General features: G+C 38.4%; 1 pseudogene; it reads left to right on the top strand.

The window, feature by feature from the left end:
* The first annotated feature begins 3,432 nt into the window (after positions 1 to 3,432).
* On the top strand, positions 3,433 to 3,555 carry LOC112910849 (U4 spliceosomal RNA; annotated as a pseudogene).
* The last annotated feature ends 23,914 nt before the right edge of the window (positions 3,556 to 27,469 follow it).

The raw sequence follows: 27,469 nt of genomic DNA on the forward strand, positions 1-27,469 counted from the left end.
AACAGCTCAGCCAATGCTATTCACACAAATAGTCCTCAAAACTGTGCATTAGAAACATCTGAGAAGTTTTTAAAATCGTGTTAGTGAAGGAGTACCTGGTGGCCCAGTTGGTAGAGCATCCGACTCTTGGCTTCTGCCCAGGTCATGATCTCAGGGTCGTGAGATGGAGCCCTGCGTGAGGCTCTGTGCTCAGCAGGGGGTCTGCTGGAGATTCTCTCTCCCCCCAACCTCTGCTCCTCCTCCCGCTTGTACTCTCTAAAATAAATAAATCTTTAAAAAAATAATAAAACAAAATCTTATTAGTAGGATCCACCCAGGACCCATTAAACTAGGCTCTCGCTGGAGCCGGAACGTAGGCACAACTATTTTAAAACTCTTAGAGATTCCCGGTGCTCAACTAAGCCTGAGAACCACTGCCCAAATGCCACGCACTACACCTGTATCTTATTAAGCTTGAGCTCTATCTGCTGCGCCTGTAAACGGTTTTCTGGCATCGACTTACTCTCTTCCTCCTCAGAAAGACAGGAAGCTCACAAGACCTCTCAAACTCAAATCACCTGGGGATCTTGTTCAACTGTGAATCCTGATTCAGGAGGCCTGGTGTGGGGGCCCAAGACTCTGCATTCCCAACAACCTCTGAGGTGTCCCAAAATATGCTTATGAAATATAACCACATGTAATAGTCCTATCTATGTTATATGACATATGAATTACTCTCAAGCGGAGAACTTCAAGGCATAAAGAAGGAGAGGCCTGTTCCTTACCTGGTTCTCTGAGAAGATGACTTGAAGTCCTCCTAGGGGCATGTATTTTTTTACTGCACCTACACCTAAATAAATCATTTGATTGAAAATTATTACAGTAAAAAGAAACTACAATGTGACACCACACCCGTTAGGATGGCTACAAGCAAAATTAATGTAAAATAACAAGTGCTGGTGAGGATGTAAAAAAATCAGGACCTTCATACACTGCTGGTTTGAATAGAAAATGATGCAGCTTCTTTGGAAAACTCTCTTCAAATAATTCAACATGGAGCTACCATATGACCCAGCAATTCCACTCCTAGGTATATGTCCCAAAGAATTAAAAACTAGTATTGAAACAAAGTATTAGGGGGATCTCTGGGTGGCTCAGCAGTTTAACACCTGCCTTTGGACCAGGGCATGGTCCTGGAGTCCCAGGATCGAGTCCCACGTCAGGCTCCCTGCATGGATCCTGCTTCTCCTTCCGCCTGTGTCTCTGCCTCTCTCTCTCTCTCTCTCTCTCTCTCTCTCTCTCTCACGAATAAATAAATAAATACATCTTTAAAAAAAAGAAACAAAGTATTATACACGATTATTCATAGCAGCACTATTCACAGCCACCAAAAGTTGGAAATAACCCAAATATCTGCTGATGAACGGATAAACCAGATGTGGTATATCCATACCACAAAGTATTATTCAGCTACATAAAGGAATGAAGGGCTGATCCATGCTACCACATGGATGAACCTCAAAAACATGCTAAGTGAGAGAAGCCACACACAAAAGACCATATATGGTATGATTCCATTTATACCGAAATACCGAGAATAAAGCATCCATGTAGATAGAAAGATTACTGGTTGCCAGAAACTGGGAAAAGGGGAACTGGGAGTGACTGCTTAGTGGGTGCAGGGCTTCCTTTCGGTGTAATAAAAATATTTTGGAACTATCTGGAAGTGGAGGTTGTACAACATTGTGAAAGTACTAAATGTCGCTGAATTGTACGGTTTATTTTTTTGAGTTGACCCACAATGTCATGCTAGTTTCAGATGCACAGCAAGGTGACTCAGCAACTCTGTGTGTGACCCTGTGCTCACAAGTGTAGCCACCATCTGTCAACCTACGATGCTATCACACTGTCCTGGACTGTGCTGACTGTGATCCCTGTAGTGTGCCTTTTACCCCCGTGACTTGGTCATTCCATAATTAGAAACCTGTAACTCCAATTCCCCTTGACTCATTCTGCCCGTTGTCCCACCCCTACACTATGTACTTTAAGGGGATTACTTTTATATCACATGAATTTAACTTCAATAAAAAATTTACAAAACCACGGACCGCATGTGAGATTCAGCGATTTATCAATAAAGACCTGGACTACTAGATAGGAAAGAGTTATTGACCTACTCTTTGCCTAATTGTCCAATCAGCACCTGTGCTAATGGGCACCACCTCTTCCTTGTCAACTGTGCCCTTGCTGGCTAATTTCGTGTCTTCCACCACGAGGCAAAAAGTAGCCCCATCGTTATTACTCGCAGTACCATGGCTTCTCAGAGCCTGTGTGTATTTAAACATTTTAGATCTTGCCCTGCATTTATTTGATGACGATTGCCTCAAAACCCTGTGAATATTGGCTTCGATGACTCACTCCAAGGTTGCTACTGCACCTAATACATGGATGATGACCACAAATACAAGTCTTATCCAGAGTATGTTGGCAATAATTTGTTTTCTGATCATGTTAAATTTACTTTTGAGAATTTTGTAGAATGAACATAGAACAACACATCTTCCAACCATGTCTGTGCCTGTATCTTTTATACTGTAGTCTCCGCGTTTCTGCAATGTGACTTTTTCAGTCACATTGGCTACACCCCTGCTTTTCAGACTGCCACTAACAAAGAGGGTAAGAAGGACCTCTGAGCAGACTGATAAAGAGTGGTCCCATTCACAAGAGAAATGTCATTCCTTCACCTTGAGCAGCTTGAGACTGACCTGGGAAAGTCCGATGTCACCACCGCAAGTGGACACTACGAGAGAGGACACTTACTGGCAGGGCCACTTGTCATTGAGGAGTGGTAACATTGAAAGACCTTTAGGATAAGGCACCAGTGCTTGCTTAGCTCTAAAAGTGGTAGTGGTTTGGGGGCAAGTATGGCCCCCTCTGCTCTCCACGAAGAAGGGACTTGCACACGTCCACCTCTCTAGATTTAACAGTTTTCTTTCTCTTTAACTTGTGAGTTTGCCAAACAAGACCAAGTCGTGAGTCTTTAGAATTACAATCTTGGGGCTCAACCAGATTTGAGTTTCGATTTTCAAATGAATACAAATTACTGCAAATAACAAAGTAGGCATTTCCAAAATGCAAGATCTTGACAGCTAAAGATCCGTCTCCCCTTCATCAATATAACATCCACATTTGCCTATTATCTTTCAAACTTAACAAGAAGCAATAATCTTCTGGACATCACAGTGGGATGAGTCCTAAAGGCAAAATGAACTTTAAAACATTCTAAAACTACTTGTCGCTATCATATTGTTAGTAGTAGAGTTGATACTATAATTAATTAATATTATAATTAATAATTATAATTACTATAATTAAGAAACTGGTGTATGCAAATGAATAATTTGAAATATAGCCTAAGAAAAAAAATGGGTTGGATATTGAAAATGTGTTTAAAGCTTTGCACAGTGGCAGTATCGTAGCCAATGAGGTTTATCTGAGGCGTGATTATTGCTAATTGAAAATGTGTTTAAATGGTTAAATGTCTAGAATCATCAAATTTCTGAGAAATGTTTAAATTGCCTACGTAGTATAAAGCTGTTCTATTTGAGACATACTAGCGCAGACTATAAAAGGCAAATATAAATAAGCTGCATGTATTTTTGTGCCCAAATATTTTTCCTTCTTTGTATTTTTTTTTTTGTCAGTGTAAAGTAAGAGTGAGAACAGAGTGGGAGAGAGTGTGAAAGGCCCTGACGACACAGGAAAATCACCAGGCCTCGGTGCAGGTGACCTCATATCCTCACCACATTAAGCAGGGACTTAATCATCCACCTTCCAGACTGTCACGGACTCACACAACACAAGGCTTCTAAAGATCGGACGAGGGGATCTATTCATCTCACTCCTTTTCCCAGATAAGCAAACTACGGCTTAACTAGATTATACACCAATTTATAGAACAAGGGAGCTGAGATGAAGTAGTAGCACAACCCAAACCAGGACGTGGGCCTAGCCCCTGTGCCGGTCTGCTGTACCAGGCCTCGCTCCATTACACCGACCACGAGGCGTTTCATTGCTATGAGGAAGGGACCTGAACACAACCACCACCATTGAGTGAAAGAACAACTTTCTGCCTGGAAAACTGCCATTTCAAAGTCAACCAGATAGAAGTGAAAAATATCGACTGGTTTTCACAGTAACATTCTGCTGTCCTCTCTGGTGTGGAAAAACACTTCACTGGAGGCTACATGGAATGAGCATCGCCGCGCAGTGTGAGGTGACACAAGGCAAATGCCTCCGAAGGGCCTCCTGATGCAGTCCTAAGCATTTTCCTCTTGCCTACTTCTGTGGAGTCAGAAATACTTTTGAGAAAACACAGAACTGGACTGAGACCAGATATGAAAGGTCTGAGTTTGCACCCTTACCCGATTTTAACAACTTGCCTTCAAAACCTGTGTTTAATGTCCTGAAGGAAAGCAGGGAGGGAAATCACATTTTTCTCCTCTTTATCAATTTTATGATTTTTTTTTCTTTGTTGACTTATGGCTCTTTGACATTTATTCTGGAAATTTCCCTCAAATCAGCAGGAAAAAAAAAAAGTCTGAGAGATTCCAAGGAAACTTTTCACGTGTATAGATCTGGTGCCCACATTAAGAACCAATATCCTTGCTTACAAGAAGCCAGAGCCATGGAAATGCCCTAACCCTTGAACTGCAGCAAAGACTTCTTAGTCGTGGCCCATAAGAGAGGCTCAATGACCATCATTATTTGGTTTCCTTGACTCTGATAACCCTCCCCAATAGTTTTTCATAAATCTTGATTATGAGAAAATGCTGAGGTTTGTTGGCAAGTGAGAGAAAAGCAATCTAATTTTGATATGGTAATTCCCCTCCAAATATATAAACCCAGGAAAACTGAGTTGTTCTGTGCTGTCAAACAGCTGTAAATAGGCACTATCCTCTGGAAACTGAGAACCCATTTCAGCAAATTATATCCTTAGTTTGTTTCAGCAGCTCATCTAGAGAAATTTCTAGTCTTCCAACGATACTGAATCGATCAGGCCGGTATCTCTCTGAACACCTCCAACAACCTTAATACGTGCAGAATGAGGTTCTAATTCCTTCAGGGTGATGCCAGGTTCCATCCAAAATTTATTTGCAACCTGCTTGGGCACAGAAGCTATTGTCTCCACAGACCTTGGTGTGGTTGAACTGACGGTTAATGTGTTGTGACCTGGAGTTCACCGTTAAAAGGGTCACCCAAGCAAAGTCCTGGAGTTTATCTGGTTATTGTGATTGTTGGCACATCCTATGCAATATATCTAAATTGAATTATGGTATCAGATAAAATTATAGATGGGATTAAAGCTTGTGTATCGTCCATTGTCATGTGTAATCAATAAACGATTTAATATTCTCTTGAAAAAAAAAAGAATGAGGTTCTAACAACTAATTTAGTAGCAGTTGTAAAGGAGCTCTTCATCCATTCACCCATTTTCTACATATATTATTAAATTCCTAGGGGATCCCTGGGTGGCGCAGCAGTTTAGCGCCTGCCTTTGACCCAGGGTGCGATCCTGGAGACCCGGGATCGAATCCCACATCGGGCTCCCAGTGCATGGAGCCCGCTTCTCCCTCTGCCTGTGTCTCTGCCTCTATCTCTCTCTGTGTGACTATCATAAATAAATTTAAAAAATATTTTAAAAAAATAAAATAAATTCCTATTAAGCGCCCAATAGAAGCTGCTAATATGTAGGTAAAGACAATGCGCACCATCCCTGCCTTCATGGCCTCAAGAGAGAGATTAAAAAAATACACGACTGAGTATAGAATTACAATTGTGATTAATATTGCAAAGAAAAATCCAGGAAGCTATGGAGTTTAATAAGAGCAGGGACTAACATCTTAGTCAAGTCAAGGAAGACCTCCTGGCAAAGAAAGTTGTTATTTGTAGTTATTTAAGCTGAACCCTTGTAAGATGACAGGGAGGTAGCTGCTTTCCCCTTAAATATCTGGTTTTTATTTTCCTAAAAGTCTTTAGCATTTATTTTGATGCTATTTTTCCTTATCCCCATCAAATGGTCACTCAATAATGATTTTAAAAAAGACTTCAGTTGGCACATATATGAAAAAGGGAACACAGCTCTTCTTTAGGGCTACATTATCATCACTCTAAATTACCCAGATCCTAATTTAACTTCCTAAATCTAAGCTGGTCTCCATTCCTTGCCCATTAACATTAAGGAAAAGGAGTTGAACTCAGAGCTCCCGCCCCTACTGTTGACTCTCAAGTGCTCATTAATCACATGAAGTCACTGAACTGTTTAGACACCTTTCCAGGCAACTTAGAGCGACACGTCCCCTATGTCTGTCAGTAATTTTTTAGCTCCACAGTAATTGCAGTGTTTTCCATGAGACACAGTGTGAGAAATAATTTACTTGAGTGTGATTATTTTATTTGGATAGAGATCAACAGGGAATAGAAAAGGAAACTATTTTAAAAATCAACCGTGCAGGTCTCAAGCTCCCGAGATGGCTCTCCTTTGGGATTCTTTTCACAGAAATGGATTCCCATAGATGGTCTTATCTTGTCTCTTGCTCTTCTTTCATCTCCTTTGAAGATGCAATGGCACTTTATTATCCCACCAACCATCTTGAATCTCCAGTGCCTCATTCAAACAAAGGAAAACTGATTTTATACACTCAGGAATACTCACTATATTGAAGACATTTTTCTAGGTCAGTTTTGGGATCTTCTGCAAGTTTTCATATGTGCACAGATTAGATCTGTATACGGACTAATGAAAAAATACTATGAAATAGCCCCCAGTGTTCACACTCCAGTTTGTTTTTGTTTTTTTTTTTTTTCACTCCAGTTTTAAAGTAACTCACAGCAGAGCCTCCCCAACTCTCTCCATAGAACGGGCTGTCTCGGCCCATTGGGAACACTCTCTCTGTCCACATGTCTCCAGCATCGGTGCAGCAGCATCCACAGTCACATGTCAGCTCCCACTGCTGTGCACTTATCCTGGGCTCATGGTCATGGCAATTAAGTCTTTCTGAGACCCGGGTCAGAGCCAGGGAATGGGCCCAGAGTACAGGCTCCCAAAGCTTTGTCCCAGACCTTGAGGTGATAAAAGGAAACAACCCTGTTAATGGGCCAGCTCCAGGAACCTCCGAGAATAGAAAAGAAAAAGAGTTTCCTTCGTCTGTGCCCGGGGTTGTGCATCCCTATCATTCTCCCAGGTATGAGGTTGTGAAGCAGCCTCTTCCATTTTGGCTGCATTTAGTTTATTTTGTCCAGCATTTCAGAGGCGTCTCCTGCCTCTGTCCTCAGCCTGGAGAAGAGAAATTCAGCAGAAATAACAGGATTTGTTTGTCCTCAGTTGACCTCCAAGGAAACTAGGACAGTGAGAGGCTAAGAAGGCAAGGTCTCTCAATAGCGCACCAGTGGTCGAAGCTGGCTTTCAGTGGCGCCTCTCCAAACAGCCAAAATCAGTGTCAAACCACCAGCCCATGCAGCCTTTCCAAGATGCTCTGAGTGTTTATTCAGCCACTAAGTGTTCTGCCCAAAGTGGACTCCACCCAATGGTGAGCTAAGGCAAATCAAACATTCATTCACACAGTTGGGAGTGACATGCCCACCCAGCCCAGCCCCTGATGGCTGCAAAATCTAGCTACAGCTGGCTCCAAGCTCACAGGTGCCAGGAACGTGGCCAAGCATGGTGGTGATCTCTGGAGCTGGGCAGGAGGAGATGTTTGCACAGGGCACCATTCCCCCTCCCCACCAGAAGCAACAGTGAAGGACACTGTGTCGTAGAGAGAAGATATGTTCGAGCCCCACTGACCAATTTTTGGATCCCAGCTCAGTCTCTTTCTACCTGTACATCCTTGAATACGTTCCTTAACGGAGCTGGAACTCAATTTGCCCATCTGCAAAGTGAACACAACAATAATATACTACCTCATATGCTTGTTGTGAGGATCACAGAAGAACCCGGAACAGAGTCTGGTCATAGTTGGGGGTCAAATAAGTGATAGCTATTAGCAAAAGGGCTTACCCAAAGGAGCGACCGGCTGCTGTTCATACTATTTCTGATTGGGAGGGTATCCCCTTTGTCCCAAGTCTGATGCTGAGACCCTAGTGAGCTGTGCATACAGCCAGACCTGTGGCGTGGTGGTGGAAAAACCCTCCTAGGGGACAGAGGCCTGGCCTATCCCTGCTTTTAATCTGTTCTGTGGCCTTGAATGGTTTACCTCACTTCCCTGGGTCTCATTTTATTCATTTACAAGATGGAATTGTTTTAAGTTGTTAATCTGTATGGTTTTGGATTTTAATCATTCTTTTGTCACTAATTATGCGGCTTTTGCAAATAACTTCTCTGAGAGTCTCTTTCTTCTCGAAATGTTGAGAGTCTGCAGCACAGGCATATATAGCTACCCAGGATCTTAAAGTATTAGCTCTCAAAAAGGCAGCATACAAGCTTTTGTAAGGCATTTAGTCGAAAATTCAACATTTACGGATTATCCTGTGCTATGTATTTAGACCACAGTTCTAGTCTCCACCATAAAAATGCAGGGAATTTACAACGTCCAGTGGTGCAAGATTTTCAAACTTGAGCAAAGATTCTATTAGTTTCTGAATGGTATTTACTAATAAAAAGAAGCAGACTTTCCAGAAATATTTTCAACTACAAGCATGAGAACAACTAAGAGCTTCTTCTTAGCAGAGTTAATCAGAAAATTGAACGTCAGAATTTCCCTTTCCCCAGCCATCGCAGCTGTCCAGGGCCTCAGTCGTGCAGGCAGAAAGGGCTACCTAACCCCCTGCCCCCAGGAACTTTTCCCACAGCCCACAAGGGTAGCACAGTGCATTTTATAACTCCACAGTCACAACGCTCATGGAATACACCGACAGGGTCCACTTACGGAGCCCATGGGGAGGCCGAGAAATGTCTTCCAAAAAATAAGTATTCCTGCTTCTGGAACTGCTGCTCCCACCTTGGTTTCAAAGAGTATGGGAAATACTGAATGACGTTAACTTTCCGACAGACTATGGCTTCTTCCTATTCATTTTCTGCCCCAGAATTCAGCTAACAACAGTACATGATGTCATCTCAATAATTTGCTGATTAAAATGTCCCTCAGAAAAAGATGCCCTTCATACCCAAGGGGCCATCTACTCAGCTGGTTTCCCAAACAGTGTTTATATTTCTATCTTTAGGCAAGAAAAGAGGCTGAGAATTTTCTATACGATGTTGGCATAACCTTTCCTGTATCTCTGGGTTAGGCGTCTCAGCCTGAAGAAGAAAGGCTAATAAAATACATAAGCATGTTCCTGTGCGCTGTTTATGCATATGTCATGGAACATCTGCTCTTGGCTTCCTCTGAGACATTCTTCTCGGGTGTTACAATTTATAGTTATTTTGATAGAGAACCATTGGCACACATACCTCCCTACACATCTTACTGTAAAGTTTTCCAAAGAACACCAGGATTAAGTGTCTATCTTTTGCAGGAGAAAGGAACATCATTTGTTTACTTTTTTCTCGGCATATTTCTTTGATGGATTTTTCAACCAGTATCTCTAAAAACTCTCTGAAAGCTTACTCAGGTCATAGAAAGCTTTATCTGTTGTTCCACTAGTGCTTAGAAGGAGTAGTCACTCAATAAACATTTTCTGGATAAATTAGAATGCCTTACAATTATTTATTATAGAGAAAACACAGAGAAAAACAGAGGAAAAAAGCACAGCTGGGGAGCCATGAAGTCATGGATGGGGAAGAAATCACGAAATTTGCTTTTTCTTTGAGTTGTAAGAAAGGAAAGAAGAGTAAGTGGTAATAAATAGGAATGAGGCAGATCTGCCAAGGAACAAAATTAAATATCTCTTAATTGTTCCTGGAATACACTTGTGTGTGTGTGTGCACACGCGCGTGCGCACCCGCACACACACACACACACACACAGACACCACAGGTCAGGCTGGTGGAAAGCCAAATTCGCAGTCAGGGTTTCCCAGTGACACTCAGTCCTTCCAATATTTCTTCGTAACAGTGTGAGACCCACTGAATTACATAAATCTTTCCATGTCTGTGTCATTTGCTTGGGGCACAGTGAGGACAGGGGGATTATGGGAGCTTATTTTTACATTGTGGTAACACTTAACTGGACTCAAAATGTTCCCTCCTCCATTTTCTTCTCAACTATCCTGTCAAAAGTTTCTTTGATTCTTTCCCCTAATACCTTTGACAAATTTTTACTTCCAATGCAGAACGCTATAGAAAGAATGAGAATTCAGAAACAAAAAGCCACCAGATGTGTTATTTTCTACCTCTCCTAACTCACCCCCATCCTTCCATAACTTTGTGGTTTTAGTATGACCTGAAATAAAACTGTACAATACACTGGTAGGGGAATTATATTATCAGGTGTTATGGAGAAACCACAAAATGCTCAGAATTTCAGCTGATCCAATTGAATTATATGTCCCAAATCATATGCATGCAAAAGCTTCTTGTACTTGTAGTCCTCATGGTCAAACTGGGTTGTTTATTCAGTGTTCAGGTAATTAGACCCCAGGAACAGCTTCTCATGCCCATTATACATAATGCAGATTTAAAACTTTTTATATATTTTAGGTGTAATGTACAACATACACAAGTTGTATTTGCAGAATTTCAGATAACATTTTAATGATTCAAGTTATAATACATTTTGATTTTGGTTTTAGAAGCCAGGGCATGACAGGGGCCCATTTACCCTGATCCCCACCCCTACCCGAGCATGCTCAGAAACTAAGCTGCAGGAGCAGCATCCATCCAACACATATTTATTGAGTGCTGTTCTGTGCTAGGCACAGTGGTAGGTAGTAAAAAAATCATGGTAAACAAAGCAGACAAGGAACCTGTTCTTATGAAGCATATGCTCCATCAGAGGGGCAGATAAACAAACACATGAAAAATGCCTAATGTGCCACTACAACGTGGAACAGCACAACAAAGTGCAATGAAGAATAGTAAAGTACAATAAAGGGATAAAATCAATGTGTCCTTTTGGGGAGGAAGGTCGGGAAGTACCTCTATGATGAGGTCTTTTACCACAGACCTCAATGAATTATGAGACTGAGCAACAGGTACAAAGTGGAAGAGGTTTCCAGACTAGAGGAGAGGCTGGGAGGATGGTGGAGTAACAGGAACCTAAGTTCACTTTGTCCCGTGAATATCTGCAGATAACACTCACATCAGCAGAAATAACCCAGAAAACAACTTGAAGACTAGCAGAACAAATTCCACAATTAAAGATAGAGAAAAGGCCACCTCAAAGAAGGAAGAGCGTAAAAAAGGGTGAAGATGCAGTGGGGGGAGGGCAAAGGCAGGGGAGCCGCAGACAGGAAGAAGGGCGAGAGACAGACTACCACACTGGGAAGCCCACACGGGCAAGAGGAGGCCCCAGAAGATTAGACTTTGAAAGAGAGAGGCTGAATTTCTAATCAGAGGGACTTAAAGCCTGGAATTTTAAAATTTGGAAGCTAGGTTCTGGGAGAGCCTGGGGGCGATACAAAGCTGAGTTCCCCCCCTTAAAGATCCAGCACAACAATCAGCTCACAGAGATACACTGTAGAAGCAGCAGTTTGGAAAACTCCTCAGACACAGGGGAGGGAGAGCTATTTTCTCATCTCAGAGCATGTCTAGGAGGGGCAGAGATCGCAGGAAGCCCTCTCCAGGAATAAAGGAGCTGGGAGGTGTTATTTCCCTTTCCCATCCCTCAGTATAAACATATGGCCATCTGGGGGAACCAACTTAGCACTGATACTCACTAACTTGCTTAGACAGCACTGCCCCTCACCCCTGCTGCTTTGGCAGCTCCACCCCTTCCAGTCAAACTTGCCTAAGTCTCAGCTCTGTGCATCCCCTACCCCAAAAGACCCACACAAACCATGCTTACACTGCAACTCCTGACCAGAGCACTTTGTGGGGCCTTGGTCATAGGAACAATGACAAAGGCAGTGGCAGCAGGCCTGCAGAAGCCCAAGGCGCACCTTGTTAAAATTGTGTGCCCCCACACACAGCCCCAGTCCCCACCCAAGCAGCTGCAGTCTAATTTCGAAGCAGGCTGGCATGCACCTTCTTAAAACTGTGCACCCCACCCCACCAAACTGCTCACAGTGAAAGGGAGCCTCTGCAGATGACTGGACTGAAAGAAAAGAGTGGCTTAACTATAACAGTAGGGCACACACAACACACAGAGGAGACACCCCCTGAGACACCAGGTTCTGGGGAACAGAGGACACTGCACTGCAGGGCACCACAGGACCTCTTCTTCATAAGGCCATTACTTTCAAGAGCAGGAGATGTAGCTGATTTTCCTAACACAAGAAACAGGCACAGACAGTCTGACAAAATGAGGAGACAGAGGAAAATATCCCAAATGAAAGAACAGGACAAAATCACAGCAACGGACCAAATAATACAGATTCAAATAATACACCTATTAGAGAACTTAATGATCTTAATGATACTCACTGGACTTGAGAAAATGTGAAGGACATCAATGAGAGGTTTCTTTTTTTTTAAGATTTATTTATTTATTTTAGAGAGAGAGAGCACGATCAGAAGGGGCAGAGGGAGAAGGAGAGAAAATCTCAACTAGACTCCACACAGAGTGCAGAATCTGACACAGGGCTTAATCCCACAACCCTGAGATTATGACCTGAGCCAAAACCAAGAGTTACATTCTTCACTGACTGCACCACCCAGGTTCCCCAAGAGACTCATAACAAAGATAAAAGAACCAATCAGAGATGAAGAACACAAAAAAATAAAATTTAAAAATATACTAGCTTGAATAAATAGCAGGTTTAAGGAAGCAGAGGCACAGATTAGGAACCTCAAAGACAGGATAATGGAAAGTAATCCAGCTAAGTCGGTGAGAGAGAAAAAAATTATGCAAAATGAGAGTAACATAGGGAACTCAGTGATTCCATCAAATGTGGTAACATTTGCATTATAAGGATACCAGAATAAGGAGAAAAAAGAAAGCAGACAACTTATTTGAAGAAGTAATAGCTGAAAACTTTCCAAATCTGGGAAAGAAAATTGATATCCAGATCCAGGAAGCACAGAGATCCCCCTCCCATAAAATAACTCAAGGAGATCCACATCAAGATACACAGTAATTAAAATGGCAAAAAGTAGTGATAAAGAATTTTAAATGTAGTAGGAGAAGGGAATACAGTTACATAAAAGAGAAACCCCATAAAGCTATCAGCAGAGTTTTCAGCAGAAACTTTGCAGGACAGAAGAGAGTGGAATGATATATTCAAAGTGCTGAAAGGGAAACATCTGCAGCCAAGAATACTCTATCCACCAAGGCTATTATTCAGAATCGAAGGAGAAATAAAGAGCTTCTCAGACAAAAAAACTAAAAGACTTCATGACCACTGAATCAACCCTATAAGAAATGCTACAGGGGTCTCCTTGAGGGGAAAAGAAAGACCATAAGTGAGAGTATGAAAAATAAGAAACACAAAAGCAGTCACAATAAATATATCTGTAAAAATCAGTCAAAGAACTCACAAAATAAAAGGATGTAAACTATGACAACATATACCTAAAATGTGAGGAGGAAGGCATAAGAATGGGTTCAAACTTAAGCAACCATCAACTTCATATAGACTGTGATATGCAGAAGATGTTATATATAAACCTAATGGTAGCCAAAAATCAAAAACCACTAACAGATATGCAAAGCATAAAGAGAAAGGAATCCAAGTATATCACTAAAGAAAGCCAGCAGACCATGAAAGATAGCAGGAGAAGAAAGGATCAGAGAAAACCTACAAAAGCAACTAAAAACTAACAAAATGGTAACAAATACAAACCTATTAATAATTATTTTGAATGTAAATGGACTAAATAATCCATTTACAAATCCATTTACAAATCTAATCTAAAGACACAAGATGATGAAATGGATAAAAAACAAGACTCATGTATATGCTTCCTGTAAGAGACTCATTTCAGACCTAAGACATTTGCATAGTGAAAGTGAGGAAATGGAGAAACCTTTATGAAAAAGGATGTCAAAAGAAAGTCAGGGTAGCAATACTTACAATCGTATCAATAAGAGAAAAAGTAGAAACCATCTGATCATTTCAACAGACACAGGGAAAGCATTTGATGAAGTACAGCATCCATTCAGCATAAAAACCCTCAACAAAGTAGGGGTTAGAGAGAACATACCTCAATTTAAATAAAGTCAATGGTGAAATACAGTGCTCTTTCCCTAAGGAATGAGACAAGAATGTCCACTCTCACCACTTTTACTCAACATAGTACTGGAAGTCTTAGCAACAGCAATCAGATAACAAAAAGAAATAAAAAGTATCCAAATTGGTAAAGAAATAGTAAAACTTCCATTATTTGCAGATGACATGATACTATATATAGGAAATGTTAAAGACTCCACCAAAAATGCTAGAACTGATAAATGAATTAAGTAAGGTCACAGGATACAAAATCAAGACAGGAATCCATTGCATTTCTATATGCTAATATTGAAGCAGCAGAAAGAGAAATTAAGAAAAACAATCCCATTTATAATTGTATCAAAAATGATAAAATACCTAGGAATAAACTTAACCAAAATGGTAAAAGACCTAAGCTCTGAAAACTATAAAACACTGATGAAAGAAATTGAAGATGACATAAACAAATGAAAAGACATTCCATGCTCATGGATTGGAAGAACAAATACTGTTAAAATGTCTATGCTACCCAAAGCAATCTACATATTTAATGCAATCCATAAAAAAATAGCAAAAAAAATGTTTTCACAGAACTAGAACAAACAATCCTAAAATTTGTATGAAACCACAAAAGACTCCAAATGTCCAGAACGATCTCAAAAAGGAAAAACAAAACTGGAGGTATCAGAATTCCAGACTTCAAATTACATTACAAAACTGTAGAAATCAAAGCAGTATGGTGCTGACACAAAAACAGACACAAAGATCAAGAGAACAGAGTAGAAAACCCAGAAATAAACCCACAATTATATAGTCAATTAATCTTTGACAGAGGAGAAAAGAATATGCAATGGGAAAAAGTCTCTTGAACAAATGGTATTGGGAAAACTGGGCAGCCACGTGCAAAAGAATGAAACTGGACAACTTTCTTACACAAAAATAAACTCGATATGGATTAATGACTAAACATGAGACCTGAAACCATACAAATCCTAGAAGCACAGCAGCAGTTTCTCTGACATTGGTTGTAGCAACATCCTTCTAGATATGTCTCCTGAGGCAAGGGAAACAAAAGCAAAAATAAACTATTAGATCAATGCCGAAACAAAAAGCTCCTGCACAGCAAACAACCAACAAAAACTAAAATGCAACGTTCTGATTGAGAGAAGATACCTGCAAATGAGTGATCCGATAAAGGGTTGGTATCCAAAATACATGAAGAACTTACAGAATGCAACACGAAAAAAAAATACAATTTAAAACTGAGCAGAAGACATGAACAGATACTTATCCAAAGAAGAAATACAGGTGGCCAAAAGACACGTGGAAAGATGCTCAACATTACTCACCATCAGGGTGATAATGCAAATCAAAACCACAATGAGATATCATGTCAAACCTGTCCAAATGGCTAAAAACTCAAGAAACAGCAAGCATAGAGATAAAGGAACCCTCGTGCTCTAGTAGTGAGAATGGGAACTGGTGCAGCCACTGTGGAGAACAGTACGGAGGTTCCTCAAAATTTTAAAATAGAGCTACCCTGTGATCTAGGAATTGCACTACTGGGTATTTACCCAAAGAATATGAAGACACTAATTCAAATAGACACATGCACCCCTGAGTTTATTGTAGCATTATCTACAATAGCTAAACTATGGAAGCAAGCCAAGTGTCCATCAACAGATGAATGGATAAAGAAAGTGTGGTATATAGGTATGCAATGGAATATTATTCAACCATAAAAAAGAATGAAATCTTGCCATTTGCAACAACATAGTGGAGCTAGAGAATATAATGCTAAGTGAAATACGCTAGGCCCAGAAAGACAAATATCATGTGATTTCACTCATACGTGGAACTTAAGAAACAAATCAAATGAAGAAAGTGGGGAAAAAGAGAGAGACAAACCAATAAATAGACTCTTAACTAAAGAGAATGCACAGGTTGTTATGGAGAGAAGGTGTGTGTGGGGGGAGGAGGGAATGGGTGAAATAGGTGAAGAGTAAGAGTACACTTATCTCGATATGGAACTACGGAATCACTACATTGTATGCCCAAAACTAATATGACACTGTATGTGAATTACTTTGGAATAAAACAGGCAAACTTTCCAGACTAGAGGTCAACAAATGCATAGGCCCTGAGTTAAAAACCAACCTGGGTGTTTCAGAAATGACAAGCAGAGGGGTGTGTGAAGTGGCACAGCCAATAGTGAACTTGAAAGCACTTGGCCTGTGTAAGGCAGGCAGGTTCTACTCATCTCCAGGTGACTGTCATGTACAAAAGCAGAACTAATGTTGGCAAATCTTTAAAAAATTCTAAGAGAAACTGGAAAATGTGGACTTTTGTATAAAATCTAATGTTTTCATATTGGCTCACATTTTTAAAATATTCTGTGAGCCAAAACAAATATATGTGTAAGCCAAATCTGACTTACAGCCACCAATTTGCATACTCTTCTCTAGATAAAGAGAAAAATTACTTGATGTGTCAAAATGTCAGGTCTTTTCATCCTTCCTTTGGCCATCAAATTAAAAAGAATTGTACACTGGTGTCCAGTACAACCTACAGCACTCTACTCCCTATATCACTACAGTTAGCTCTTATCACCTTCTGTGAGAGTTGTGGGAGTCTCCATTTTCCTGATTGCAATATAAAGTTGCCTAAAAACCATCCTATTTAACTTAGTATTCTCGGTACCTATGAGTTACCTGTGCCCTAAGAGCTATGTAAATGTTTCCATAACAAAGTTATTAAGATGATTAATCTAAGTGAATCTTCTGAATGATGGTATTTGACTGAAATAATTGATACGCTTATTGAAATTAATCACAAATATAAAAATAAAATCAGAAAAGGAAAATATTTAAAATGCTTCAAAAGGGATGCCTGGGTGACTCAGTGGTTGGGTGTCTGCCTTCGGCTCAGGTTGTGATCCCAGGGTCCTGGGATCGAGTACCACATTGGGCTCCTTACAGGGAGCCTGCTTCTCCCTCTGCCTGTGTCTCTGCCTCTCTATCTCTGTGTCTCTCATGAATAAATAAATAAAATCTAGAAAATAAAATATAAAAAAATAAAATTCTTCAAAAATTAGTATAAGAAATTGTATTATATTTGTAACAATCACAATTAAAATATCAAGGAGATGCACTACTATTTGAAAGAGTGTCCGAATCACGAATAAGCATTTGAGAATCTAAAACATCACTTTATGGAAGCAAGAGTGAAAATACAGGAAACGAATCTCACATAGCAAAGATGATGCTATCCTCCGCAGTATAAGGATAGGGCGCGTCTCAACCTACCCAAATTAGACATCAGATGAAAAGAATTTCTTTAAGGAAAGGAGCCCTCTTCATATGCTCTCTCCCCATCTCCCTTCCTGGACGGGCTGGTGGATCTTTGCCTACACTTGGGCCTGAAGCACAGATGTGTACACAAAGCTAATGCAGCCACCATTTTGCATTGCTTTTGGCGGTCCCCGAAGCATCTGTTGATATATATTATCTCCTGTGATTCTCTCAATTATGCTTTGAGGTCAGGCAAGTATTAGTATTCCCATAAAAAGATGAGAGAACAAGCTCAGAGAAACCAAGTATCCAACCAAATATTTCACAGTTATCTTATGCTAGAGCCCATGCTAGAACTAAAACCCAAAGCCAGTGATCTTTCTACTATAGCATGTTGCTCTTTTTACATAAGTAAAGCTGAAGGAATAAATATCTCTTCTACTAAAATAAAAATATAGAGTATGAGACAACTCTACATTATTAAAGATTTTATAACTTTGTGACACTCAAAATATCAATTTTATGATCCAGGTCAAATGAAATACATTGTGTTATTTCTGAGAAGAAAAAGAGTCCCATAAGATCAGGACTTGTATGATAAAAGAGAAACTATTTCCAAGATAGTTTTTTTTTAGTTTGGCTAGGACTCATTAAATAGAAAACTAAATAATTATGGTTATGGTGTTAGACTAAAACATGAGTATCAAACCATGAATCTTTGTTTGTAATGAGTGATTTGTTCTTTAATGCCAACGGCAAAACATAGTTTCTCAAGCTACTGGAAATTTTAACTACTATAAATGACGATGTATCTAACCTCAGGCAATGAAATTAAGGCCTAATGAATATTTAAAACATCTATTCCTTCATGAAATTTTCCTTATCACTATACCACCAAAATAATAAAAACCAAGCATGTACCTTGCTTGAAAGTTTCAACTAAAAAAAAAAAAATCTTGCCTTTACTACACAATGGACATCTAGGGAGTCATAATTTTAAAGAATGAATACTGTTGCCAAATTATGAGATTTCAGAAAGTACTGTTTTAGTAAATATGAATGCAACCTTTATACAGTCGTTAAAAAGATAATTAAATTTAAATCATGAAGCCTAGAAAGTAGAGAATAACACAAAATAAAATCTATAAACAATGCAAGAGCATTTTCAAATATAGTATTGAAAAGGACATCATATTATTCACTGACATCAGCCTAACCAGAATTATGAGGTTAAGACTATATGTAATTTACCCCTAAGAAAAAGTAATCATAAGTGAAAATGATAGGGGTTTTGGTAGCAATTCAAAATAGCGTAATTGCCACCAAAAATTATACGGCAATTTTAAAATGAGAAAAACATATTGGAGTATAGGTAAAGAAGACATATGGTGTTTAGTTGAATTTTCAGTTAAAAAATATGCTCTCTTGGCAAGGCTAAAAAAACTAAGTGCAGAACAGCAGAGAAGTTATTCCATTTTTATAAGCCTCAGTTTCCAATTCTTCAACACAAAAACAATGATAAATATTAACTATTTCAAATGGACAGTACAAGAAACAAATGAGTTTTAAAACTAAGTCAATAGGAAAATATAAGATTGTTATTTGAGTAGGGTTTGCTATAGTAATGCAACAGCCATTAACTTTTCATTATGCTGTTCTTAATAAAATAAGGAAAATGGATGTCTATTCTAGTGGATATTTTTGTCATCTAGAATGCATTCCTCTTTTTCCCCATTCAAGGAGCACTCCAGATATAGTTTTGGGGGAACCATGTGTCCTCCATTATTAATCATGTGTTTTATGTAAGGCCAGATTATCTTAATTGTCATCACCCTGACCATAATAATTAGCACAAAGATGAATGCATAATTTGATACCTAGATGAGCACAAACCTAATCTAAATCAATGATATATGACAAGATATTTATTGAGACTTCTAGAAAGAAAACAAACTTTTTAAAAATCTTAGTAATTAGAAATTACAAAGCCCTCTCATTTTCTCTTTAATAGTCAAAGTATCATAACAAATCATTTATAAAATAATTTAAGAAATAAGCTGATAAATCGTACTTGTGAGATACAGCTAAAACTGAAATATAAGGTAAATTAATAATAATAAATAATGACAAATTTTGCTAAGAAAACAGAAAAGTAATCAAATAAATCTGAAGATGTAACAAAAAATGTAGAAGATTCAAATATTGATCATGAAGTAACAGAAAAAAATTTAGAAAATCTTAATAACTACTCCATAACACATAAAAAATTTATCAGTCAGATAAATTTGTTCAGAAGTCCTTTAATGATAGAAACAAACAAAACTTAATGGAAGTAAACACCACTTTGTAATTATACACGAGAAGACTTTACCTAAGTTGAAAGTGCATATAGGAGACTCCAAATGCAGAAGGGATGTACATGAAGAATAGAGTTGAGAGAATAAGAGAGCTGATCACTATACCCAAAGCATCCAGGACAATGGTTTTCTCTATCTACTCATTCATCCCTGACTTGGGACAAGTTAATCGGCTGACTTTTGCTTCTAAGAAATATGAATGTCTAGGTCCAAAAGATAGAAAATTCCCATAGAATTTTAGCAATATTTGGAGCAAGTTATAATCCTACTCACTCAGAAGATGAGCTACTGGCACATACTGCCCAGCTGAACAATTTACCTCTCACGTACAGTGCTCGCTTTGGCAGCACATATTCTAAAATTACCTCTCTCCTGCAATAGTTGAAAGTAACTGTATGTTCACATGAAAATAAGAAGGGAATGCGAAAGAAGTATAAGCCTAGAATCAATAAACTCTTCAATAAAAGTACCAAATCCAACAAATTAAAGAGCTTACATTTGAAGATACAATTAATAGAATAAAAAAAATTACAGAAGGGTAATTAATATTCTCAATGGAATAAGAGAAGATACATCTATTAAATAAGAAAAAGCTATTATGTGAAATAACTAGTTAGATATCTTAAAAATTATAATCTTTGAAGCCAACTCAAGAGAGTAGCTGAATAGCAAAATAAATACTGATGAACAGCAAATTAATAACCTCAAAGATTAAGCTAAGGATATCTGCCAGAACTCAATGTAAACAAAAATGTGATAGAAAGTATGAAATAAAAGTTTACAGCATGGAGAGAAGATCCTGAGTTTCAACATTTACCTAACGAGTTGAAGAAAGAGAACAGAGAAAATAGGAGGGGAAGGAAATCAAAATTCACTTAAAAATAATAGGAGACAATTTTACAATCTACCTTATATCTGCTTAAGTAAAGTTTAAAAATAGGTTTCTACAGGAACACTTTAATCTGCAAAAACCTTAAATGCTTGCTAAAACAAAGCTCAACACTCTTTAGAGGAAGACAACAAAATCCAGACACTCAATAAGATAGCACCACAATGTCCAACATTCAATAAAAAATTACTGGAAATGCCAAGAGACAGGAAATGTGACAGATATAATCAGGGGGTAAATCTGTGAATTTATAGCAATCCAGGGATAATAGAGATGACAGAACTAGAAGCCAAGAGTCCTAAACAACTATTATGATTATGTACAAATATTTTCAGAAAAACATGAACAAAATAAGGGTAGAAATGGAAACAAAACAACTGATTTTTTCTAAATTTGACTAAAACTCTAAACCTATTGGCTGAAGAAAAACAATAAATCCCAAGCATCATAAGTACCCACACAACACACAGGCACATAATAAAATTCTTAAAAATTAGTGATAAACAGAGCATCTTATATGCAACCAAAGAAACAAGACCTTATGTACAAAGAAACAAGTACACAATTTTTTTTTAAAGATTTTGTTTATTCATGAAAGACACACAGAGAGAGTCTGACACAGGAAGAGGGAGAAGCAGGCCCCTGCAGGGAGCCTGATGTGGGACTCAATCCCAGAACCCGTGGATCATAACCTGAGCCAAAAGCAGACGCCCAACCACTGAGCCACCCAGGTGCCCCCAAATACACAAATTCTCATTAGAAACTATGCAAGCCAGAAGACAGTGGGATTATATTTTTAAAACAAAAAAAAATCCATAATTCCTATAATTCAATGTGCAATTAGTCTTCAAAATGAAGGTGAAATAAGAATTTGTTTGAGACAAAGTTCAGAAACTTCATCAACAGTAGACCTACATTACAAATAATGTAAAAGGAAATTCTTTAGGCAAAAGTCAAATAATAACAAATGACAAAAGGGTCAGTTCACCATGAAGACATTGCAATCCTAAATGTGTGTGCACCCAATAAAAGAACTTCAACATACATGAGGCAAAACCTAATAGAACTGATAGAAAAAATTGACAAAACCACAATTATAATTAGAGAGTTTGACACTGCTCTCTTAGTAATAGAAAAAGAAGACTGAAAATCAGTAAAGATATGGAAAACTTGAGCAACACTAAAAATTTGATCTAACTGATATTTTTTGGAAGACTTCTCCCAGTCATAGCAGAATACACATTTGGTTTTTAAAGACACATGGAATATTCACTAAGATATACAATATGCTGGGCCATAAAACAAGTTTTCAAAAAATTTTAAAGATTGAAATAATACAGAATATGTTCTCTGAACACAAAGGCATTTCATAGATATCAAGAACATGAAGCTATCTGGAAAGTCTCTACACTTAACAAACTGAACGAAGCAGTTTTAAACAACATAGGATTCAAAAAAAAAATCAAAATAGAAATTAAAAATTTTTTGAATTGTATATAATGAAAACAACATATCAAAATTTGTGGAATGTAGCTAAACAGTACTTAGAATGAAATCTATAATTTTAAGTGCTTATATTAGGGAAAAAAATCTAAAAGTCAATTATCCTACTCCTACATTAGGAAGCTAGAAAAAGGAGAGAAATTTAATGCAAAGTAAGAGGAAGAAACAAAAAAATAAGTATAAGAACTAAAACCACCAAAGTATAAAACCAACATAAAATAAAGAAAATGAACTGTCAAAAATTGCTTCCTTGAATTTTTGGATTTGACACCAAAAGCAAAGGTAACAAAAGCAAAAATAAACAAGTGGGATTACATCAAACTAAGAAGCTTCTGTGCAGCAAAGGTAGCCATCAACAAAATGAAAAGGCAACTTACAGAATGGGAGAAATACTGGCAAATTATATATCTAATAAAGAATTAACAACCAAAATATATAAAGAACAAACAACTCAATAGCAAAAAAAAATTAAAAAATAAAGCTAAGCAATCCACTTAAAAATGGGCAAAGGATCTGAATAGACATTTTTCCAAAGAGATACAGATAGCCAATAGGTACATGAAAAGGTGCTCAATATCATTAATCAATAGGGAATTGTAAATCAGAACCACAATGAGATATAACTTCATACATGTTAGAATGGCTCTTACCAAAAGTTACATGAAATGACAAAGAGAAAATGGAACACTTGTGCACCGTTGGTGAGAATGTAAATTGGAGCAGCTACCATGAAAAACAGTACAGTTTCTCCAAAAATATTAAAAAGAGAACTACCATATGATACTTCTGTGTATTTATTCAAAGGAAATGAAAACACTAACTTGAAAAGATATGTGCAACCCTTGTTCACTGAAGAATTATTTACAATAGCCAAGACATGGAAACAGCCTAATTGTTCACCACTGGATGAATGGATAAGAAAATGCAGATAGAGATAGAGATAAGAGATAGAATATAAAATGTGAGATACATATGAATATTATTCAGCCACAAAAAAAAGGAAGTCTTGCCATTTCCAGCAACATGGATGGACCTTGAGGGTATTATGCTAATTGATATAAGTCAGAGAGAGAAAGACAAATACCATTTGATCTCACTTTATGTGAAATCTAAAAAAAAAAAAATCAAACTCACAGCAGATACAGAGGACAGATTGGTGGGTGCCAGAAGCAGATGATTGGAAGTGGGTGAAATGGTTGAAGGCGACCAAAGGACACAACCTTCCAGATATAAAACTAGTAAGTCATGGAAATGTAATATACAGCATGGTGACTAGGCTTAATAATTCTGAATTGTATATTTGAAAGTTGCTAAGAGTAAATCTTAAAGGATCCCATTGAAAGGAAAAAAATCCTAAGTGTTTATAGTAAGGAATGTTAACTAGCTTACTATGGTCATCGTTTACCAATATATACAAATATTGAACCATATTGTACACCCCAAAATAATATAATATGCCAATTAAATCTCATTTTTAAAAAATATTTTATTAATTTATTCATTAGAGACACAGAGAGAGAGGCAGAGGGAGAAGCAGACTCCCTGCAGGAGCCTAATGCAGGACAACGATCCCCGGACCCAGTATCAGGCTCTAAGCCAAAGGCAGGTGCTCAACTGCTGAGCCACCCAGGTGTCCCAAATCTCATTTTTTTTTTTAAATTGGTTCCTTGAAAACACTAAACAAATTTGATAAGACTCTAGTTAATCATTACCAATAACAACAAAAAAGATTGAAGTTACAAAATGCCAATATTACAAATGAAACTAAAGGCGTTACTTAAGTCATACAGGCATTAAAAAAGGGAAGTAACCAAATATCATGAAAGACATTAGAACAATGAATTGGACAATTTTGATGAAGTGAACAAATTCCTTGCAAATTCAAATTGCCAAAAACTGCCTTATGAAGAAATATAGAATCATAATGAGATACCCACTACATACCCACTGGACTAGTTAAAATTAAAAAGACTGACAATACCAAATATGGGAAGAATTTGGAATAACTGGAATTTCTTACACTGCTGGTGTGAAAATTGTGCAGTCACTTTGGAAAACAAGTTGGCAGTTTCTAATAAAGTCGTACAGAAATCCTTTCACCCAGCAACCCCACTTCTAAGGTATTTATACAGTAGAAATGAAAATGTAGGTCCACACAAAGACTTGCACACCAATATTCATAGCACCTTAATTCATAATAGTCCAAAACTGGAACAAATATAAATGTTCCTCATCCGGCGAATGGACAAATCGTGGTATATAAAAACAAAAGATCACCGCTTAGGAACAAAAGGAGTGAACTGTGATATGCTCGACAATATGAATGAATCTAAAAAAGATAATTATCGACTGAAAAAAAATCCAGACACACTAAAGAAATATATACTGTATGATTCCGTTTAGACGAAATTCTACAGAAGGCAACTATGATCTGCAGTGAGTGACAGAAAGCAAGTCAGTGGTTGCCTCGGTCAACAGTGGAGGCGTTGGCTGGAAAACAGAACAAGGGACTTTAGGGGGGGGGTTCATGTTGTCTGTCTCGGTTATGGTGCGGTTTCACGGCCATACAAGTTTGTCAAAACTCATCAGCATGAACATTCGAAATGGGTACGTTGTATCGTATACAATTATCCCTTAGTAGAGTTGATTTTCGTAAAGGATTTTACGATACCCTCTCTAAGACTCTATTTCCCCTTACAGCTACTGTTCTGTTTCTTTAGCTAAACTCTTTAAAGGGATTATTCATACTCATTTTCTCTAATTTCCCTTCTATTCTCTCTGAAGCCTGTTTCAGGTTTTCACGTTCACCAAAACCGCTCTAATAAAATTGGTCAAATTCACCGCTGACTTCCTTTTCGCTGAATCCTTTTGCAAAACCCATTCTCGTATGACCCATCTGCTGTATTCTACGTCATTGATTATTCCATTTTCTTGAGACACTTTGTCTTCCAGTTTATTACATTTCATGGTTTTCCTCCTATTACAGTAATCGCCTCTTCTTAGCCACTGGTTCTTCACCACTTTCTCAAGCTTTAAATGTTGTAGAACATCAGGGCTCAGTCCTGGGACCTTTAATCTACTCTACCTATACTCATTCCTTTCATGTGATCAATTGCCATGGTTAACCACATGTTATAAAGTAATAACTTTAACCCCAAAGTAATGACCTCAGGGTTCCGCTTTCCCCTGCACTCCAGATTCAGATCAAGTTGCCTACTCCACATCTCTATCTGGATGCCTATTAGATATCCCAAGATTAGCGCCCCTCACATTCCCCCATAAACTCTTCCTTCCTCGATGCCATACTCACAATGGTAATTCTACTTATTCAGTTTTTCAAACCAAAAACTGTGAAGTCATTGATTCTTTATCTTATGCCACACACACAATTCGACCCTATCTTCAACTCATATCCAGGATCTGTCCGCTTCCCACTACTTCTCACTATCACGTCGTCATCACGCCTTGTTGGTGTAACTGTTCCAGGCTCCTCACTCATCTGCCTGATTCCTTCCTTCTTTACAATTGAGTCTTAACACAGCAGCCAGAGTGATTTTGGTAAAAGATAACAGATCGTGACACTTTTCTGCTCAAGTGTTTTCCATGACTCCTCATCTTTTTAGAAAAAGCCAATGGCCTGTAGGATCTTATACAGCCCAGCCCCTCATTTTCTCTCTAACATCAGCTCTTACCATTCCTCCTTTTGCAAAAACATTTAGTTCTCTGCCCATTCCTCAAACCTATCAGACATGTTTCCACCTTAAGGCCTTTGCACTCGGTGCCCCTTTGTCTCTGAAACTTACTCCCTGGTTATCCACTCGCACTCAGTGTCCCCTTAGCCTTCCCTAATCACCCCCTCAGGACTTCCCGTTTCCATCTCTGCCCTTCCATCTCTGCAGCTTTTACTGCCCCCTAAGGTACCACATGTCTTCCTTACTAATGTTTAGTGTCTGTCTCTCCCAACTGAAATGAAAGCTCCCTACAGGCAAGAATTTTTGTCTATTTTATTCATCTCGCTATTCTCAGCACCTACAGCTATACATGAAACGTAATAGGAGTTCGATAGACACTTGTTAAATTAATAGTAATGAGCAAATGCTAACATTAAAATCAGTTTTAAAACAACATTCTCCTCCATGACAATTATTGATCATTATTCTGAAAGTTGTGGCCAATACAACTAAATATTAAACAAACAAAAGTTTTGTTTTCTTTTCTACTTAGAGAATTTTTCAACTTTTACAGATGGAATGACTTTATACCCAGAAAACCCAAAAGGAAAATCATTTTCTCATTTTAGAATTAGTAAAAGAGTTCAGGAAAGTAGCTGAATACTCCCTAAACATATACAACTAAACAGGCTTCCTATTTACAAGTGTTACAGGCTAAATTGTATCCCTCCAAATTCATTTGTTGAATTCTACACCCCCAATACCTCAGAATGTGACAATATTTAGAAACAGGGCCTCTAAAGGAGTGATTAAGTCAAAATGAGGCCATTAGGGTCGGACCTAATCCAATCTGATTGTGTCTTTATTGAAGAGGAAATTTGGACACGAGAGGGACATGCATATGCACAGGGGAAAGACCATGAGAAGGCAGAGCAAGAAGACCATCTCCAAGCCAAGGGAGAGAGACCTCAAGACACCAAACCTGCTGACACCTTGATCTTGGACTTTTAGCCTCCAGAATTATGAGAAAATAAATCTTTGCTATTTAGGCCACTTAGCCTGTGGCATTTTGTACCCCTTGCAAACTACTACAGTTGCAAAACCAGTGAAAATATAAAATGGTGGCAATAATTTCATTCACCTAAGTAACTCAACAATAAAATACCTAGAAATAACCTTAAAAAGAAAAAAAATCAATGCTTTCTTTAATTATTATTTAGCATCTACCATCTTGTTTGTCTTATCCACTTTTGTATCCCAAGTGACCAGCACAAATGGTAGAAAGATTATCTGCTCATGGCCACTCGAGAGGTCTTTGTCCAATACCACCAGCCATAGGTGTTAAGGGTGTTAAGAGACTAGATTGTGGGTGGCACCTGGATTTCTCAGTCGGTTAAAGCGTCTGCCTTTGGCTCAGGTCGTGATCCAGGGTCCTGGAAGCCAGCCCCACATTATTGGGCGGAGGGGCTGCTCGTCAGGGAGTCTGCTTCTCCCTCTGCCTCTCCCCTACTCACACACTCTCTCTCTTGCTCT

The sequence above is a fragment of the Vulpes vulpes genome, chromosome 6 (genome assembly GCF_048418805.1).
Source record: "Vulpes vulpes isolate BD-2025 chromosome 6, VulVul3, whole genome shotgun sequence".
Classification (NCBI taxonomy): domain Eukaryota; kingdom Metazoa; phylum Chordata; class Mammalia; order Carnivora; family Canidae; genus Vulpes; species Vulpes vulpes.